This window comes from Xenopus laevis, chromosome 2L, assembly GCF_017654675.1.
Source record: "Xenopus laevis strain J_2021 chromosome 2L, Xenopus_laevis_v10.1, whole genome shotgun sequence".
Taxonomy (NCBI): Eukaryota; Metazoa; Chordata; class Amphibia; order Anura; family Pipidae; genus Xenopus; species Xenopus laevis.
This window is the reverse complement of record NC_054373.1, coordinates 162,964,655-162,986,116: the sequence shown is the minus strand read 5'-3', so window position 1 is coordinate 162,986,116 and position 21,462 is coordinate 162,964,655. Positions and strand designations below refer to the sequence as shown.

General features: G+C 37.6%; 1 protein-coding gene across 4 annotated transcripts in view; it reads left to right on the top strand.

The window, feature by feature from the left end:
• Positions 1–21,462, top strand: part of b3glct.L (beta 3-glucosyltransferase L homeolog) — a 245,904-nt gene that overhangs the window by 142,425 nt on the left and 82,017 nt on the right.

Below are 21,462 nucleotides of genomic sequence, written 5' to 3'. Positions count from 1 at the left end.
TTAACCTGCCGAATTGCTATGTTAGCCTATGGGGACCTCCTAGAACATATAGCCAACATTTGGCTAAGTTTTTAGAAGTCGAAGTATAATCGTATGATTAAATAGTTCGAATCGTTCGATGGTCGAATTTCAAAGTTTTTTTCACTTCGAAATTAGACCCTTGATAAATCTGCCCCCATGTTTACCCAGGAGCATTAACCCATTGCAACCAATAAGATGTTTGCTTTTTAACTGGTGACCAGTAAATGGTACCCGGTTTCTATGGGTTACTGCTCTGGGGCAAACTTTGCGCCAGTTCGTCAGATGTTAATTCACAGCACATACGTTAATTCATCAAAATGCGAAGTTAGGTCTCTGCAGCTGAACGCTGGCGAAGTAGTGTATATTTTTTTAATTTTTATAACTTTTTGGCATATAGGATATGATGCCACTGACATAAGATTGATGAGGATGCAGCTTCATCTTATTAGTTCGCCAAGTATGAACACTCTGGCGAAAGGGAATTGTAAACGATCGTTTGCCTGAGCCAAAATTCGCCTGGCGAAAGGGTGCAGAACTTCATTAGCGATGTACTCTTTCGCTAGCAAATTGTCCTCTATGCGATGTCCTTGCAGATTGGATTTCTGGCGAATTTTCATTGGCGACGGCCACTTCACCCTTTCAGTAAACTTGCACCAATGCCTTTAATTACAAAACCCCCTCTGTGCAGCATAAGTTTAGGGGGGGTAATGAATCAACAAATGATACATAATTGGCATACAGTAAAAGCTAAAAAGAATCTGCTGTAGTAAGAACAGGTGTCTACTTATAGCTTACATGTATTTGTCAAGAATATATAATTAAAGTAATTGTAGTGTTGAGGGGGAAAAACTTGATGACACTTTAAATGGCATATTATAATCGTGAGTTTAGCATATCTGAGCAGCAGTAGCAGCTCTTAATTATATTGAGATTGACGCCTCTGAACAAATTGACTTCATTAAATTTTCATTATCTACTGAGGGAGATGTTTTATAAAGCAAGAATAATAGATCTCTTTTAGGAATTTTGAGCCAAATTTACACTGCTCTGGAGAAAGAAAAATGAGTTTCATTCTAGAGATTGCATTGCAGAGGTTTAAGACATTATAGATAGTGACAGAAAATAATGAGGCTTTATCTCAGTGGTGATTAAAATAGTGGTACTAATGGCTGCAGAAAGACATTTCATGTGCTCAGAATGGCAGATCGTTATTGGATTTAATTAGCACATTTAGTACAAAACAATATATAAATGATATATTTTTCTTGGGAATTAGTCAACCAACTATTTTGGATATCAAATTGCAGTCCCCTCGTTCTCAATCACTATAATTTTTTTACCCTATGGAGAAAAGTTCTCCTAAGCCTTCGGGGTAATGTCACCTCTGCTGTGATTGTGTTGGATATCGGTTCCTTCACGTATTTGGTCTGAAAGCCAGGAATTAAGGAGAAGTGTGACACAACCATAACACCCAACTACATTGCAAGGCTGGAAGAAAATTTGGGCAGTTTGCATAATATGAAAACAAGCAAATAAGTATCATGGTCTAGCAGTTAGAAGGTTGGAGTCGGAACCAAGGAGGAAGTTGGTGTGACTGAAAGGCAATAGTCCAATTTGCTGTACACAAAGAAGGTTATTTACTAAAATCCGAACGTATCTCATAATTTTTTAAAAAAAAAAACACAACCAAACTCCCATGCTTGATTTGACGTTATTTATTAATAAAATAACCCAAATTAATCAGATTGAGGAAAAACTCGATAAAATTGACCGAAAATCCGAATCACTCAAGTTCTTTGGGTTTTTTTCCTCAACAAAAAGTCCGATTTTCGGCTAAACCCAGCACAAACCATGACAACTTCAAATTGAAAAAGAAACCTCTCTCATTGATTTATACAGGGCCTCAACAGGTCTGAGATGGAGGATTTTCAGATTTGGGCTTTTTGCAGCATCTTTTTCCCCCTCCAAAAATTCTAGTTTTTGCTCCAAAAAGCCCGACCAGATAAATTTGAGATTTAGTTAAAGGAAAACTTTACCCTCAAAATGAGTAGTTGAGCAACAGATAGTTTATATCATATTAAATGGCATATTAAAGAATCTTACCAAACTGGAATATATATTTAAGTAAATATTGCCCTTTTACATCTCTTGCCTTGAACCACCATTTCGTGACTCTATCTGTGCTGCCTCAGAGATCACCTGACCAGAAATACTACAACACTAACTGTAACAGGAACAAGTGGGGAAGCAAAAGACAGAACTGGCCCATGTGACCTAACATGTGGTTTGTTTGTGTGCACCGTGAATCATACGATCCCAGGGGGCTGCTCTTATTTTTTTAAAAATTTTCTATTTAGGATTACCCATTGGCACATACTACTTAAAAAGTATATTATTAGGAAAATGGTTTATTTAGATGAAACAGGGTTTTACACATGAGCTGTTTTATGCAATGTCTTTTTATAGAGACCCACATTGTTTGGGGGGTATAGTTTTCCTTTAATAACCCCCAAAGTGTTAAGCAGATGAAGGTCAATATCCAGGCAAGAAGTCAGGGGCAGTTATCAGCGTATTCAGGAGTCAAAGCAGAAGGGTCTGGAACCACAAATCAGTCAAATAGCAATTATAGAGCACCCAGTGAACTCAGGAGAAAAACCTATATTCAAGCATTGAAATCAGGACTTTGCAATCCTTTTAACTTTTAATTTTGAGCCAAGAGCAATGACCTCACACAACAACAGGACACTACACGGCACTCTGAAGTCACAGCATTGTGGCCATGGGCGCCGCCATCTTTGTTTCAAAGTGGAGTGCTCCTTACAATAAGTAGTCGTTAGTTCACATACATATGAATATTTATATTTCCCATATCATCACCTCAGACGAGGGAAGTATATTATATCAGTGACGGCTGGCTCCGACACACAGGATTCTGTTAGTCATTTGATTGCTGTCTCATCATATTGATGCACTTCCAGCATTAACTATGAGCTTGAGATTGGATAGGCAGTGCACATGCCAAGGACAACGTTTTTACTGCAAGTCCCTATTGCCTATCGTCCCTTGATGCAGTCTGGAAAGGGATTAGTTCACCTTTAACCTTCATTTGTCTTTAACCAGACAGTGTGGAGGGTAATAATCTATTCAGTATTGCTTTTGTATGTGTTGTATTCTATGTAAACATCAATAAGCAAATACAATAACTATGTACATTTCTTCGGCCAAGGTAGTTATCAGCTACTTATATACAACGAATACAAATGGAAAACCTGTTCTATGACCAATAAAACTATGTGGTTCCCCACTGAATTCTGTTTTTACTTAGGGGGGCTACATGTTGTGCGTGGGTTTCTATCGACACGTGTATATAATTGTCAAAATTTAAAATTCTCTTTAGTTGCCCTTTAGTTTGAGTGTTTCAATTGATTGTTAAAGAAATCAAGTTAAAGGAGAACGGTATAAAATTGGAAAAACCACTATCCCAGATTGACACCTCCATTGCCCTTTGTGTATGGCCAGATTATTAAACCTGAATTAAATATGGGAATTGCAGAGATCGTTCAGTTGTAAACTGAACAGAATGAGAAATGAAATATGCCTGTGTCAATATGAGAAAATGAAAGCATCACTGGAACATGACTCCATGCATATAAATATCAAGTTAGTTCAAGTCAAGCTTCAGTGGCCACCTTTACATGAATATACTAAACAACAATTTAATAGTTCAGACTATTGTGCTGACTGTTGCAACATTTCTAGAACAACACTTATATGCTCATGGTTTACTGGACAAGGAAGATGCTAGCTAGCCCTGGACTTAACTTTACAATATTGTTGGGCCAAACCTTTGTCTGCATTTATCTACTACAAATTCCAGTCAGGTCCCTTTGCTGATAGGTGTGCGGTATATGCACCCAACACACTTGTTCAGTGTGGACATGTAAACTGAGATGCTCTAATCCAGGGGTCCCCAAACTTTTTTTTACCCGTGAGCCACATTCAAATGTAAAAAGAGTTGGGGAGCAACACAAGCATGTCCCTGCCTTGGGGTGCCAAATAAGGGCTGTGATTGGCTGTATGTGGACTAGTACCCTACAAGAGGCTCTGCTTTGCACTATACTTAGTTTTTATGCAATTAAAACTTGCTTCCAAGCCTGGAATTCAAAAATAAGCACCTGCTTTGAGTACACTGAGAGCAACATCCAAGGGGTTGGAGAGCAACATGTTGCTCACGAGCTACTGGTTGGGGATCACTGGTCTATATATCTGTTAGTAATGTGTGCTAAAATCAGTTACATTGGATTCAATGCAAGCGTTCACATAGACTGACAGACCTATTCTGGGTGAATGGTGTAACTCCTTTCTGTTACTTTTCCTTCTCTCCATTAGGCTGGCCACCTAATTCACTTTTCTTTCTCTACTCTGTCAGTCTGTCAGCACCTGTGAACCATGCATTTAATTAGCTAATTTGTGTTAGAAACCTTACATCAGGAGTGCCCATACTTTACTAATGTGAGGTCTACTTATAGTGATGTTGTCCCATTATGATCTACATCCATAAAAGCGTTGTCAGCATTCTGTTCCATGGAAAATATTACTTTAATATTGACTCATTAGAAAATGTATATTGCTATATTGAACAAACAACTATTTATTTTGTAACCTTAACATAACAAATATCTGATTGAAAAGCATGAACAGAAGGGTGATTTAGACAAGTTGTTTGTTGACAGTGTCTTGATGAGATCTATAATAAGGAAAAGAAAAAGAGAAAAGGAACCTTGTTTTGTAACTGTATCAAACACTACACCTCTGTAGTTCTCCCACTTCTCTCCACATATAGTTTCGGTTTGTTGTATAATTTAACAAGGGAATCCTTAATTGTTACAATAATCCAAACCGAAACTATGTTGGTAATCTTAGAAATGAACTGATAACACCAGATAACAATGTTACAAAGTTGCTTGTTGTTAAAATCTAGTGAATCTGACTCTTTTCTGCAGAATATGACAAGTCATATGCAGTATTCACCTTCAAACACCTTTAACCAGTAATTCTAATAAAGAAAACCTTTACAATTGGTATCGTTTGTTATTTTATTCCAGTTTGACCCACACAGTCGATAACCAATAGATTAGGAGTTCGTTACTCCCTATTCAATCACTTGTGATTGAAGGTGCCGTTTATCTTATGAGGATTCAAGTTCATTCAGAAAATTCATTAAATTCACTCTCAATATTTTTAACCAATTTAATCAATAAAAGGTTTACTATTATAATTCATTAATATAAAGTGACCTGTGCAGTTAATTCAAAGTTGATTAATTCTTATGTGCTCTGATTAATAAAGTGCCATGTGCAATCGATTAATTCACCATTCCATTTAGTGATTTGTGCATAAATTAATTAAAATCTGAGAGTTAATCCTTATGGTCACAATTAAAAAAAACCCTGGTTATCGATCTCTGATTAAAATTTGAGAAAGGTGAAATTGTATAGAGGGTGGAGTTGCTCCCAAGATTGTAACTATAGTTTTTTTCTAAGTCCCTAGGAGCACCACAAAGATGTAGAACGACAGGACCTGTAGGGCTGCGGTCTCAAAAGTACCTTTTCTAACTGTTTGAGAGAGGCTATCTTAACCTGTAAAACCGCAAACCCCACAGTCCTTGGAAAGGAAAATAGATAAGTAAAAAGAGTCTGAGAATGTTAAAAAGATTTTTAGTTTCAATCCCGCCCCACCATCCGATGGTTCAAGGCTAAAAACAAGGAGACCGTCAGTTGCCCTGACGCACGTTTCGCAATTCGCTTTTTCAAAAGGCAATTACCGCTCGCTTTCTAAAGAACCGCGTTAGAAAGCGAGCGGTAATTGCCTTTTGAATTGGCTTTCTCAAATTTTAATCAGAGATCGATAACCAGGGTTTTTTTTAATTGTGACCATAAGGATTAACTCTCAGATTTTAATTAATTTATGCACAAATCACTAAATGGAATGGTGAATTAATCGATTGCACATGGCACTTTATTAATCAGAGCACATAAGAATTAATCAACTTTGAATTAATTGCACAGGTCACTTTATATTAATGAATTATAATAGTAAACCTTTTATTGATTAAATTGGTTAAAAATATTGAGAGTGAATTTAATGAATTTTCTGAATGAACTTGAATCCTCATAAGATAAACGGCACCTTCAATCACAAGTGATTGAATAGGGAGTAACGAACTCCTAATCTATTGGTTATCGACTGTGTGGGTCAAACTGGAATAAAATAACAAACGATACCAATTGTAAAGGTTTTCTTTATTAGAATTACTGGTTAAAGGTGTTTGAAGGTGAATACTGCATATGACTTGTCATATTCTGCAGAAAAGAGTCAGATTCACTAGATTTTAACAACAAGCAACTTTGTAACATTGTTATCTGGTGTTATCAGTTCATTTCTAAGATTACCAACATAGTTTCGGTTTGGATTATTGTAACAATTAAGGATTCCCTTGTTAAATTATACAACAAACCGAAACTATATGTGGAGAGAAGTGGGTGAACTACAGAGGTGTAGTGTTTGATACAGTTACAAAACAAGGTTCCTTTTCTCTTTTTCTTTTCCTTATTATAACTAACTGATACCTTGTGTGACTGTAGAGTCTGAGTATTCATTTATTATTGTAAGAGTTAACTTTCCTTCTAATAAAATCTTGATGAGATCTACTGATCACCAGCTAAAGGTCGACTGCTAGATCCCGATGTACCTTTTGGGCACCGCTGTCTTACATGTATTTGTGTTACATTTAATTGAGTACGGTCAATTATAGAGCATATGTATTGTAAATGTAATGCCTTTGTGTTAGCTATATTGCTATAAAGGATATGAAAATATAACTAAATTGCAAGTGCAGCTTTAAACTTAAAAGTATTACATACCTGTGATCCAGCTGGGTGTGTTGGCTTGTACCTCTAAGAGGCAGCAGCACTACCTGGAATTTAAAGGGAATGTAAAGGCAAAAAAATTAAATCCCTTTTTTTTTCTTTAATGAAAAGGAAACCTATCTCCAATATACTTTAATTAAAAAATGTATACCGTTTTTATGAGAAACCTGACTGTATGCAGCGAAATTTCCCCTTCATTTACTTGCTGTGACATCTGTGGATAGGAAACAGACAGTCCCTAACTGGTCTGCAGGGAAAGGATCATACTTTCAATCAGCAGGGGGAGCCCCCACCTTACTTCCCAGAACTTAAACAGCTTTTTTTTTTGTTTGTTTCCCTGTAGAGCAGCCGGCGACCGTGTAGAGATACAAATCTGTAGCAGTCAGAGCAAGTAAATGAAGGGGCAATTTTCCTGCATACAGTCAGGTTTCTTATAAAATTGGTACAGATTTATTATTGGGGATAGGTTTCTTTTTCAGTTAATAAAGTAAAAATGGGATTTTATTTTTGCCTTTACATCCTCTGTTTCCAACTCCAGCTGCAGGGACAAATATCATGGAGCCAGATTTAAACAGATAAACTGGGATTCTATTTGGAGGATTGTTTTGCTGCAGCCACTGGTTCTGGAGAGTTGGAGAAAGTATGTATTAAACAATACAAAAACTATTAAATCCACATTAGATTACATGACCACACAGGACCCGGTGCAATCTGTATATTCTGATTATTAATCAGTCTTGCTGTATCGGCTTCTTGCAGATATTATTTGCTGGTTTGATATGATCCCTAAGCTTAACCTCCCAACAGAAGCCCAGACCACACTGAGCATGTGCACAGTCTTGGTCTTGCAAAGATGTATACCAAAGTTACAAGATGGTGACTCCCTGTGGCCAACTTTGAAAGCATTAATCATTTGTTTAATTAGGCTTCTGGTGCAGTAAGTTGATGTTTATATTTGGTATACAAAATACAGCATTTCTAGCATTATTCTATTTTAGACTTTAGTTTCCCTGTAAATGGAATGCTGCAGTGCATTGTGGGAGTTCTTACTCCTGGATGCTGGAGGGATGTGCAAGCAGGGAGTCATTGGTAAAGCACAATTTGGAAGTGCTGGTTCACAGAAGATGATATATGATGTCTATATTGGTGGCAACACAATCCTCTTGAGTTTATTAATGCTTTGTTTTTGAGTATAATTAAGGTATGGTCATCTAAATTATGGAAAGATAATAGAATCTATTGATACTTGCGTACTACCTGTCTTCGTCTTGACCTTGCTGTTGCCATCACTTAGATCTGTTTGCAACACATTTGCCTTACCCTCTAATACATGTATATGAGCTATATGCTTGTGAGCTTTTCCGATAAGGGATCCTTCCATTATTTGGGTCACCATTCCTTATGTCTGCTAAAAAATTGTTAAGACATTTAATTAATCCAATCCAAGTACAAGCTACTGTTTTATTATTGCACAAAAAAAGGAAATCATTTTAAAAAATGAGTATTATTTGCTTAAAATGTAATCTATGGGAGATTACCTAATCTTGAGCTTTCTAAATAAAGGGTATTTATTTAAAATAACAGTGGACGCAATTTCAAAAACAATTTCCTGTGATTAAAATGATATTAGATAAATATTTTGTTTGCCATAAACAAAATTAAAATGAAAGTTATCCCTTCCAGTAAGTAACGTCCTTTGACTGGCAACCAATTTAGTTAGCGGTAAGTCAAGGAAAAGCCCACTATAAAACATTTGATGAATGCACCATAAAATTGCCAGAATGTATTTGACTTAGACACTTTAGGGCAAAAATCTATATTCTGTTAGCAATGAAGCACAAAGTTGAAGTTCCGAATGCTTTTCCGTGTCAGCTGCAACGATTTACAAATAAACCAATGCCAACAGAAAAATCCACAAATAATTACATAGTAGCAGGGAACTAATAAAGTTAAATGGTGGGTGAATAATGAAATCAGACACACTTCTGATTTAAAAGACTATGGCCATAGATAATTCTTGGAATACTTTAACTGGAAATACAAACAAAGGCTCTCCTTTTCGACTCTTAAAAGTCATAGTGCATCAAAGTTTGCCTTAATTCACCTCAAACTTTTTTTTAAAAAGATCCAGTTAAAGTTATGACCTTCCTGGTATCTAACCAAAATGTTATAAAAACAAAATCCTAGCCTAGCCCTGAGGAATCAGGAAATGGAAAGGCACAGTTGCTGTAAGACCCAGGTCTGGCAGGCCAAGAAAAATACAGGAGCGGCATATGCAGAGGATTGTGATCATGGTTACAGACAACCCAAAAATCACCTCCAAAGACCTGCAAGAGCCTCTTGCTGCAGATGGTGTATCTGTACATCGTTCTACAATTCAGCGCAATTTGCACAAAGAACATCTGTATGGCAGGGTGATGAGAAAGAAGACCTTTCTGCCACAAGCAGAGTCGCTTGTTGTATGCAAAAGCTCATTTAGACAAGCCACAGTCATTTTGGAACAAAGTGCTTTGGATTGATAACACAAAAATTGAGTTACTTGGTCATAAAGAAAACGTGCTTTGCATGGTGGAAGAAGAACACAGCATTCCAAGAAAAACACCTGCTAATTACTGTCAAATTTGGTGGAGGTCCCATCATGCTGTGGGGCTGTGTGGCTAGTTCAGGGACTGGGGCCCTTGTTAAAGTCGAGGGTCAAGTGAATTCAACCCAGTATCAAAAAAAAGTTACGTAGGGGTTGAATATTCCAACAAGACAATGACCCTAAATACACTTGGAAATCTACAAAGACATTTATGCAGAGGGAGAAGTACAATATTCTGTATCGTCACTGTCCCCCGACTTGAATATCATCGAAAATCTATGGGATGGTTTGAACAGGCTGTCCATGATCGGCAGCCATCAAATTTAACTGAACTGGAGAGATTTTGTATGGACGAATGTTCATACAAGAATCCAGACACTCATCAAAGGCTATAGGAGGCGTCTAGAGGCCGTTACATTTGCAAAATGAGGCTCAACTAAGTATTGATGTAATATATCTGTTAGGGTGCCCAAATTTATGCACCTGTCTATTTTTGTTATGATGCATATTTTCTGTTAATCCAATAAATTTTATGTCACTGCTGAAATACTACTGTTTCCATGAGGCATGTTATATATTAAAAGGAAGTTGCTACTTTGAAAGCTCAGCCAATGATAAACAAAACTCCTAAGACTTAAGAGAGGTTCCCAAACTGTAAGTCAATGGGAGAGGTCTCTATCCTATTTGGAAGTTTCTGTTTTAAAATTAACCAGAAAATCCAACTATTTATGCCTTTTATGACAAAAATCCAGACATTTTCGGGAAAAAGTCAGAAAAAAATCGAACGATTCGGGAAATAGTTTATTTAATAATAAATAAGGTCCAATTGTGGATTCTAGTTTGGTCAGACTTTTTTCATTAAAATAGTCTAATAGTATAAATTCAGACTTTGATAAATAAGGCCCTATGAGTTACTGTATCAATAACCAATTACACACAGAGTGATATTGGTTGGAGAGCTGGCCATGCTGTTATGAGTTACTTTAATAATAAATTATTACAGTATAGGAGAGTAACACAATTGGCCAAAAGATTTTTTCAATTGCAAAAAACACTGGGGTCTGTGTTGTTCACTGTGCATTGCTATACTTATTTTTTTATTACAAGTTACTGCATTGATAATCAATTACATTGGTTGGCCGTGCTGAGTAGGGATGTCGCGGACTGTTCGCCCGCGAACATCGACTATTCGCGTTCGGCGAATGTTCGCGAACGTCGCGCGACGTTCGCCAATTTGGGTTCGCCTTAGCTGGCGCTTATTTTTGCCCTCTCACCCCAGACCAGCAGATACATGGCAGCCAATCAGGAAGCTCTCCCTCCTGGACCACCCCCACACCCCCTGGACCACTCCCCTTCCATATATAAACTGAAGCCCTGCAGCGTTTTTTCATTCTGCCTGTGTGTGCTTGGAAGAGCTAGTGTAGGGAGAGAGCTGTTAGTGATTTGAGGGACAGTTGATAGTAACTTTGCTGGCTAGTAATCTACTTGATACTGCTCTGTATTGTAGGGACAGAACTCTGCAGGGATTTGAGGGACATTTTAGGTTAGGTAGCTTTGCTGGCTAGTAATCTACCTTCTACTGCAGTGCTCTGTATGTAGCTGCTGTGGGCAGCTGTCCTGCTGCTGATCTCTCATCTGCATCTGTTCTTCAAACAACTGCCACCTAGCTGTGTGATCTTTTTCACATTCTGTCTAAATATCAATAATAATACCGTCTCCAGAAACACCACCTGAGTGACGTTTTCCAAGCAGCAATAATATATTCCGTATCCACTGCTGTAGTGTATACGTTGCCCTTGCAGGCATTGTTTGCCCATTCTTTAACCAAGTGCCACCTAGCTGTGTGAGCTTTTTCACATTCCGTGTCCAGAAACATCACCTGAGTGACGTAGTGTGATTTCTGCCCTTTACAGCACAAAACGCAGCGCTGTGTCAACAATGGATTTTTCAGATACATTTTTGCCCTTGATCCCCCTCTGGCATGCCACTGTCCAGGTCGTTGCACCCTTTAAACAACTTTAAAATCATTTTTCTGGCCAGAAATGTCTTTTCTAGCTTTTAAAATTCGCCTTCCCATTGAAGTCTATGGGGTTCGCGACGTTCGCGAACTATTCGCATGTTTTGTCGCAAGTTCGCGAATATGTTCGCGAACATTTTTTCCGCCGTTCGCTACGTCCCTAGTGCTGAGGTTATGAGTTGCTGAAATAATAAATTACATACAGATGGAGTAGTGTTGGTTGGTGAGCTAGCAGTGCAGACATTGTGAGTGTAATAATAAAAATGACATATAGATGAAGTAGTGTTGTTTGGAGAGCTTGCCATGGTGACGTTATGAGTTACTGTAATAATAAACAATTACATACAGATGGAGCGGAGTTGGTTGGAGAGTTGGCCATACTGACAATGAGTGTAGTAATAACCAATTACATACAGATCGAGTAGTGTTGGTTAGAGAGCTAACTATGGGGATGTTATACTGTAAGTCACTGTAATAATACCAAAATTACACACAGATGGAGTAGTGTTGATTGGACAGCTGGATATGGAAACCTTATGAGTTACTGTAATAATAACAAATTGCATACAGATGGAGTAGTGTTAGTTGGAGAGCTGGCCATGCTGACATAATTAGTTACTGTAATATTAACACATTAAAGTTTTATATACCATAATTGCCAAAGATTGACAGTTCCAAGCTCTGTCTAATGGTACAATTTGGTAAAATACCCAACGGTTTGATATTTTGCCATAATGGATGTCAACCTATAGGTCTTTCTATCCAGAGACAGCTACCTTAAAGGGATACTATCATGGGAAAAATTTTTTTTTAGACATATTGTCAATTTCCCAGCTGCCCCAAGTCATGTGACTGGTGCTCTGATAAACTTCAATCACTCTTTACTGCTGTACTGCAAGTTGGAGTGAAATCTCCCCCCTCCCTTCCCCCCCCCCGCAGCCACACAACAGAACAATGGGAAGGTAACCAGATAGCATCTCCCTAACACAAGATAACAGCTGCCTGGTAGATCTAAGAACAACACTCAATAGTAAAAACCCATGTCCCACTGAGACACATTCAGTTACATTGAGAAGGAAAAACAGCAGCCTGCCAGAAAGCATTTCTCTCCTAAAGTGCAGGCACAAGTCACATGACCAGGGGCAGCTGGGAAATTGACAAAATGTCTAGCCCCATGTCAGATTTCAAAATTGAATATAAAAAAATCTGTTTGCTCTTTTGAGAAATGGATTTCAGTGCAGAATTCTGCTGGAGTAGCACTATTAACTTTTGCGTTTTGAAAAAAACATGTTTTCCGATGACAGGATCCCTTTAAGATACATTTTTTTGCTTGGGGCATGATTTTAACATGGATAAACTAAAGTATCTACAGTTTTTGCAGTAGAATTACTGAATACTACAGTCAGACTTTATATTATAACTATGGTAAAGAAAAGTTAAAAGTGGCTTCCACTGGGGTTAAATTTTTGTATACAATATCCATTAGAAGGACTGGAGCCTAACACACAGAATGTAAAGCTCTGCAGTCCACTTATAGCTGATCAATTCTGTGGCCATGGAGGCGCAGCAACAATGTTCATGAGAAACCACCTTCTTTGTAGGAGTTCTGAGGATGAGCCACTTTTTTTATCAGTTTTTAATCAGTGATGGAATGAAAGGAACACACCCAGTACATGGAATACAGAGCACAGGCCCGGACTGGCAATCTGTGGGTTCTGGCAAATGCCAGAGGGGCTGCTATAAGGTCCCATAGAAAGTTACTATTTAGTGGGCTGGTGGGGGCTGTTTGGGCCTCTGTGTACCTGAAATGCCAGGGCCTATTTTAATTCTCAGTCTGGGCCTGCAAGAGCAAGTTGCTTCACTGCAGCTTCCATGATATTCCATCTGTGTCAGCTCTTGTTGGCTAGTTTTTATAGCAATAAATAAAACACCCCAAACTTTGTTTTGTTGTATGTCATAAAAGAATCCATTGATTTAAAGAGGTTTGTGCTTCTGCAAAGTATTGTTTTCTTGTTTTGTTTTATGATTTTAAATTTAGGAGGCTTTCAGTGAAGATGAACCATTCACTACATTCTGCTTGACAAATGAACCTGACACAAAGGTGTGATTGTTGGAAGTAAGAGCAATTTGCTCTAGACTTTGCTTAATGCACCATGCATGCAGCAGTGATCCAGCATTCCGACTGTGCTATCATCTTTTTTTCTGATAGTTTAACAGTTGTACTATTGATTTATCAAAAAAGACCAGAGGATAAATACACGCTTTGGAGAAAGGTCAGCTCCAAATCAAATTACTACTCTTCCTGCTTGCGAAAGCTCATCTACTTAGATTGTGACTGTGGGCTCTGTACTTGATAAATATTATGGCTTAAAGAACACACACTTTACACATTGCCTTTAATACTAGGGGACATTCATTTATACCAGAGAGAAACCTATAGTCATTTAGGAGTTTGAAAAAAAGTACCAAAGTTGGAAAGAAACTGCAATTAAGAGATTTTCATGTCCTATGCCAATTTTCATGGAGGTTTGGTATAATATCAAATGTTATAGGCAAATCTTTTCTGGAATGCACTAAGAACAGATTTACTAAAGGGGCAGATTAACTAAAGGGTGAAGTGGCTAACGCTAGCGTCATTTCGCCAGAAATCCCATCAGCAGGGACATTACCAAGGGTCCCATTCACTAAGCTCGGGTGAATGAATAGAGGGAAAAAAGATCGAATTTCGAGTAGTTTTTTGTGCTCCTCGACTATCGAATTGGCGTAAATTTGACTGAGTAGAATGATTCGAATAGATTGAGCGCAAAAACGCTGCGACTATTTGCCCATTCGATAGTCGAAGTACTGTCTCTTTTAAAAATACTTTGACTGCCTACTTCACCACCTTAAACCTACCGAATTGCTTTAAAAGCCTATGGGAAAGTCCCATAGGCTTGTTTTCCAAGTTCTTGATCGAATAAAAAGGCATTCGATCGAATGAAAATCCTTCGAGCGAATATTCGATCGTGCGCCTATTTGCCTAGCGAATATTTGCCCATTCGACTATTCGCCAGCGCGTAAATTCGCCCGAATTGCCTATTCAATTCTATTCCCCAGTCGAATTTCGTGGGATTTAACCCCTCAAAATTCGACCCTTGATACATCTGCCCCCAGGTGTAGGCATCAATTCGCTAGCGAGCGGGAACGTTCTCTTCGCTCTTGCGAATGCGAACAGACATTATTCACTAAAGTGCAAATTTTACTGAACGTTACCTCTTTTGCCAAAGTTGACTTCGCCACCTCAGACCAGGCGAACTGCTAAAATGAAGCGACATCTTCCTCAATCTTATGTCACTTACATCATATCCTGTCTGCCGGAAATGCATTACAGTTGCAAAAACGCTGGCAACATTTCCTTTTTTTAAGCGGGATTGTCTGCAAAAGTCTGAACTATACATTCATTTTTAGGGTGGGCTCATGTCTAGGGCATTAAAGGATCTCTTTTGCCTTTATTCAGGTTCCTTGGACATGTGTAATAATAAGTGGCCACTTCAAGCATTTTCATCTCTAATTAAAGACGTCCATATGACTTTAATGTACCCGCCCTATTCAAATTGACCAAAGCATAGGAGGACTAATAAAGTTTTGGAATGATGTGTACATTGAGATATCCACATACATTTTGGCCACAAAGTATGGAAATTTTGTATGGTCCATTGCATTTTTATGTTTGCATGGTGGAAAATGGATGCAGAAGAAAACAATAAGGCTGACTAATGCATTTAAGTGCATTGCCTGCAACAATTTGTCACCACATATTAGGCAAGAAATCTGCAGTTACATGATTATTTTTCTCCTTAATGGACTTAGCAAGATTGATTGAAGTGAATGGTAACAATAATCCACACTGTAAAAAACTTAATTAGGTGACCCATTTACTAACAATCTAATAAAAAAAATTTCAACAATCTCTAAAAATTTGGGGGATTTCATTTTTTTTTTTAAAAAAAAAAGCTCTAAAATTTGACATTTGTTAAGTGTAAAAACCATGAAAACCTTTAATACAAAACTTTGACAAGTAAAAGTGCAACATAAAGGGAGCTGTGATGATCATATTGGACCGCTTTAAATCAAATCAGACTTTGACACACTCACATTTTTTTTTACTAGGAATTTTCCAAAAACCTAACATTTTTATAGGTTTTCAAGGTATTTGTATTTTTTAGAGCATTGTTCAGCATCATTTTTCTGTTAGTACTTTTTTTATTCTGAACTTTTTTAAATTGTCATTTGCAGTTTTATAAAATTACATTTGTAGTTGTAGTGGGTTATTTTTCAAAGATCGAGTTGTAAATTTTTCGAGATTTATTATGCCTCTTAGCCTGAATCTGGAAATGCTCCCGCTAAAACCTGCCATGGTAAAGTAGAAGTCAATGTCAGAGGTGCCTTGAACTGTTTGAAGATGTTATTAGCCTTCTTGAGGGTGGTTTGCACTCCAAAACTTGATCAATTCGAGCTATTTGAGTATTTTTTGTGAGTATTCTAGTTTTTTTTTTTTTTACATGGCAAACAATGATGTCAGACACTTTTTACACTGGCTTTAATAGTGCAGTGAAACAAAGGTAATAAATAATGACTGTGTATCGTTTGTAGCAGTCAGTCAACTCCAGAATGTCTATTAGGCCGAGCACTTTAAAAATTGCAGCTGGTCAACTCTACAGTGTGGATTAGAGCAAGGGCTAACAATTTCTCTTTGTTTTGTGTACATATTGTAGCCAAATAAAGCTTCTAGATAATTACGTAGCAGGTGTCAAAATTCAAGGTATTTTATTTTTTTAGATTGAGACTTCTGTATACACATTTAAATGCTCAGGTCCTCACCCGGTGGCTTGCACTGGCAGCCATTATGATCTGATGGTTGGCCCAAGAGCCAAGAAAGGTAAAAGATCCACCAGCACACCCTGGCCTCTCCTATTTCTATGGTCTGGTGCACAGAAGGAAGGAACGGCGCCCTACAATGTTCTAATAGACAAAAATTACCGGCACACTAGACACGATGCAAGCGGGGGAAGCCCCTGTGTGTTTATTAAGTTGTACCTTTTTGGGGGGGCCACCCCTTCATCATACAAGCACACTGTTTAAAGGCAAAGCAATTAACATAATTAATTAGAAAATACACCAATGTAAATTAGAATTATCTACCAAAAAGAAAAAAGATTCAAAAAATTAGTCCATCAACCAAAGTGATCTCAATCCTGAGACATGGAAAGAAGAGAAAATACAGTCCAAATTCCAAAAGGATCATAAGTCCCATAGTCCAATAGTAGCCCAATTAACCTGTGAAACAAACATATTGAGCGAATGTATCACAACAAAGGGGTCTTCCCCGCTTGCATTGTGTCCAGTGTGCCAGTAATATTTGTGTATGGGCCCAAGAGCCAAACCATTGGCTCAATCTGATTTCGCCTGCTTTAGGTGGGCATATCGGGGTAAAGATCTGCTCATTTGGTGACCTCACCAAACAAGAGGTTTGGCCAGCTTTAAACAGGGACCCAATGCTTATTTTATCCCCCAATTCCTTGTTCATAATTTCAGTATGTCAGCTTCTAACCGAATCATTCACCTCATTTGCTTTGACTTCCCATATAGTGTGAGCGCTGTTATATTCTCCTGACAGACCAAGAGTAGTTAATAACTAATTTTTTTCCAACTCCTGCTCTATATTTACCCTGGTACAGTTTTGGTTTGCCTGCCAATAGCTAAATATTAGAAAATATTGTTTTTTGTATAATTCTATAAAATAAAATAACTACTTTATAGTATCTACTAATATGTTTTTTTGTTAAAAAGCATATCAATTAGGCATGATTCCTAGACTGACTTACATTTTGAAATACAATTCATTTTTATTACTTCCTTTAGTACATTGCTAATGAAAGTAGATTTAGCTCACAATAAATGTCAAGAGACCAGTTAGAACTATAAATGCCAGTGATAAGTTTAGGCTTTGCACTAATGTTTCTGTATAACATTCCTGGCATTTAACAACCAACTAACAGGTTGTTTTTATTCATTTTGGGAACTGTGTGCTGGAATATTCGTATTAAATAGGCATCCTTGGGGTGTTATAAAAACTGATACACACATATGCTGACATTCACGTTACTCACAGAGTGCACAGTATGATTGCTATGACGGTTTTAATGATCATGAATGAAACCATCATGTGCAAAAGCTGACTGAACATCATTAGAGTTTGTGTAGGATATCTCTGAAGAATGGTTCATCCTGTAGCCTGTAATGAATCTCAACAGGCTTTATTGCAGAAGTATTAAAATTATGACGGCCAATAAAACTCTGTTCGATTTAGGACTTCATAAGTAAAACATTTAAGTAATGTATGCAAACACTATATAACATATATACAATATATATAGATCTAATCTTATCTCTAGTCCCATCAGTTCTACTAATAACTGACTGGCCTGATTTGCTTAAAGTAGCTAATTAGCTCTTACCCCAATTAATATGTTGATACTAGCAAGAAATTCATTAAAGGTCATGTACAGTCTACATTTCCAACCAAGTATGTAAGTTGGACACATTGAGCCCACCCAAACTGCATCATTTGTACTGTACATATCCCCTCCATTTGCCGGCGCCATCACATTTTCCTAAAACAAATAGCAGCTCTCACTTGGTGGCCATTTTCCCTCTGACATGTCATCAGTGACATTTAGATCTGCCAACAGCTCATGTGGACTGTACAATTCATGCAATCAAGAATATAGGCTTACACAGACACAATTTACTTAGATAAAAAGCCCTGCATTAAGTACTGTATTAGTTGAGATGAGCTCAGAAGAGGAGGATAGGAGAAAAAAATAGCAGCGGACAGCAAGAGCAGAGTTTCTATGGAGACCAGTAATGCCATCTGTTCATTGGCTGCTAGATCGGAGGGTGTGTTTGTAATCTAAAATGTGAAGAACTGAGCATATTCAGTAGCCAATAGCCAAAGTAAAGTCCTGAGGGAGGGGGCAGAGTGTCAATGTCTGCACCCTAAATTCAGAACCAATGCTAAGCACCCTGGTCTCTGCTCTTTCTTCTGCCTTTAACAGCCGCGTTTCACCTTTGGAGGAGCCCTCGGCTAATCGATGCCGCCAGGTCTTATTAAGAGAGGTGCCAAGCTAAAGGTTCTGGACGAGCAAAGGGGCATGAACGTGGGCAGAAGGTCGCAGTACAAGGCGTAGGCAGAAAGCGTAGTCAAATCAGGCCGGGTCAGTGCAGGCAGAGTACAAGCGGGGTCAGACAGGCAAGGGTTAAACCAGGAGATCAGTCAGAAGGGATACGGATTCAGGAGAGTCGTTTACCAGGCATGGTCAGGATTACAGAAGGCAGGATCGTCAAAAACAGGCAGGGGTCACAACAGGAATCATATAACAGAAGCTTAACAGCACAATAGCACCAGGAAACTCATGAAGAAAGATCCTATAACGAGCAATGAAAAATATAAACTGCCACTTTAAATAAATTTGAAATTTGCGCCATTGCACGCTGGCGCCATCATGCCAGCACGCCTGCGCCTATAAATAAGAGGAATGTGCGTCACGCGCGCCCTAAGTTACAGGAGCTGAAGAAGAGGAACGGTGTGGCGGGTGTCCCCGCCTCACCACTAGACCACCAGGGTGAGTTGTGACAAAGAGAAGGAATCATAAGTGATTAAGTGGATGCTGTAGCCTTACTACTGACCTTTTAAGAACTGGGATGGCAAGTATTTAAATAATTCAATTAGGCTGTTCCGTGACCTTTAATTGACCCAGTAAAAAACATATGTTTTTCCCTACTTTTAATTAAAGAACTTGTTTATCCTTTTTTGCAAATGATATGACCTGCCGCACTGCTACTGTCTGTTTGCTTCTGACAAAAAATGTGTTGTTTTTGAAAAGGTGTCATACCCTGTCTCACTTTTTCATATACTTTATTTCAACCCACCTGGTTAAATGGCCAAGCTCTTTCTTTCTACTTGGGGGTCCATGTGGGATTCATTATGCCCCACTCACCTGACAGCTCTGTTTGTAGTTCATGAAGGGTTCAGAACATAAAGAGAAATGCTTGTGTATCCTATTATTGTGTTGTTTGCAGTGTATGTAATACAATTTTATAATTACAAAGCATATTTGGCAACAAAATACTTAACGAACTCCAGAGCAGGCTAATCTTTGCTTAGCGATATAATATTCGCCAGCCTATTATTGTGAGCATCTCTAAACATTCACAAAAATACCATTTTAAATAACAATGATTTTTAATTACATTCCCCCTTATATTTGACAAGTACGGTTATAAATTCAGTTAAGAAGGTCCTTGTTGATGATTCATGTGGCAGATATATTTTTTGATAATATATTTTCTTTCATAATGTTTTATATACAGTATGTATGTACTTTATTTCTTAGGCAGAATTGTTAATTAAATATGTAACTGATTTCGAGAGAAAAAGGTTTTGAATGTATTTGTTTTCAGTACAAAATAAAGATGGCTCTTCATTTATAAATGGCTTGAACAAAGTGAGCGTATACCTAAATGGCATCCTTTTTGTTTCTGAAAGCTTATAAAGCTAAAATTCATATTGTAATTATCAGAATCCGAGGACTGAAAATTTATTTTCTCCAATTTATTTTTTTCAAGTGTACAGGGAATGCTGTATCTTAGGCGCATAATTTCTATATGAGCAGTTCTGGAAGGTTTTATTAAAAATATTGTAAAGAATATACATTTTAACCCCAATATCTTTTCATATAAGCATTGTGTCTTTGCTGACTGATCTGTCGGTACTAAATACCTCCCCCAAACCTCTGGGAATAATTTGCTCATAACAAAAGGTCATCTATTCCCTCTTAGACACACTATGCAAGGTAGTTACAAGGAACCACTAACATAAACTCAAATTTTTACATTGACATATTTAAATTTTTTTCACTAAGGGGCAGATTTATCAAGGGTCAAATTTCGAAGTACAAAAAACTCCGAAATTCGACCATTGAATTAAAAAACTTCGAATTCGAATATCCTGCGGTCGAATAAAAATCGATTGAATTGTTGGAATCGAGCGTTTTTAGGGATCAATCGAAGGACTTTCCTTCGACCTCTAAAGACTTAGAAAATGGTTGTAGAAAGTCCCCATATAGGCTAACGATTATCGAATGGTCGAATATTCAAACGATTTTTACTTTGAATCGAAGTAAATTTGAAGTCGTAGTATCCTATTCGATGGTCGAAGTATCCAAAAAATTACTTTGAATTTAGAATTTTTTTACTTCGAAAATTCCCTCGAATTCACTTCGACCCTTAGTAAATCTGCCCCTTAATCTTGATAATTCAAATGTTAGTAAATCTAATTTGACTTTGTGGAGGTAATTTACTAACATTTGAATGAATCTCATGATTTTAATAAAAATCAAAAACCCACAACCAAACTTCCATCCTCGATTTGACCTTATTTAGTAATAAAAAAAACTTGAATTAATTGGATTGGGAAAACTCTGAATTTTTCGGATTATCTGGCTAAACCCAGTGCAAACCACAATATCTTCAAGTTGGCATAGGGACATCTCCCTTTGACTTATACATAACCTCGACAGGTCTGGATTTTCACATTTGGGCTTTTCGGGGTACAGGTATGGGATCCGTTATCCGGAAACCCGTTATCCAGAAAGTTCTGAATTACGGAAAGGTCGTCTCCCATAGACTTCATTATAATACATAAATCCAAATTTTAAGAAATAATTTCCTATTTCTCTGTAATAATATAACAGTACTTTGTACTTGATCCAAACTAATATATAATTAATCCTTATTGGAGGCAAAACCAGCCTATTGGGTTTATTTAATGTTTACATGATTTTCTAGTAGACTTAAGGTATGAAGATCCA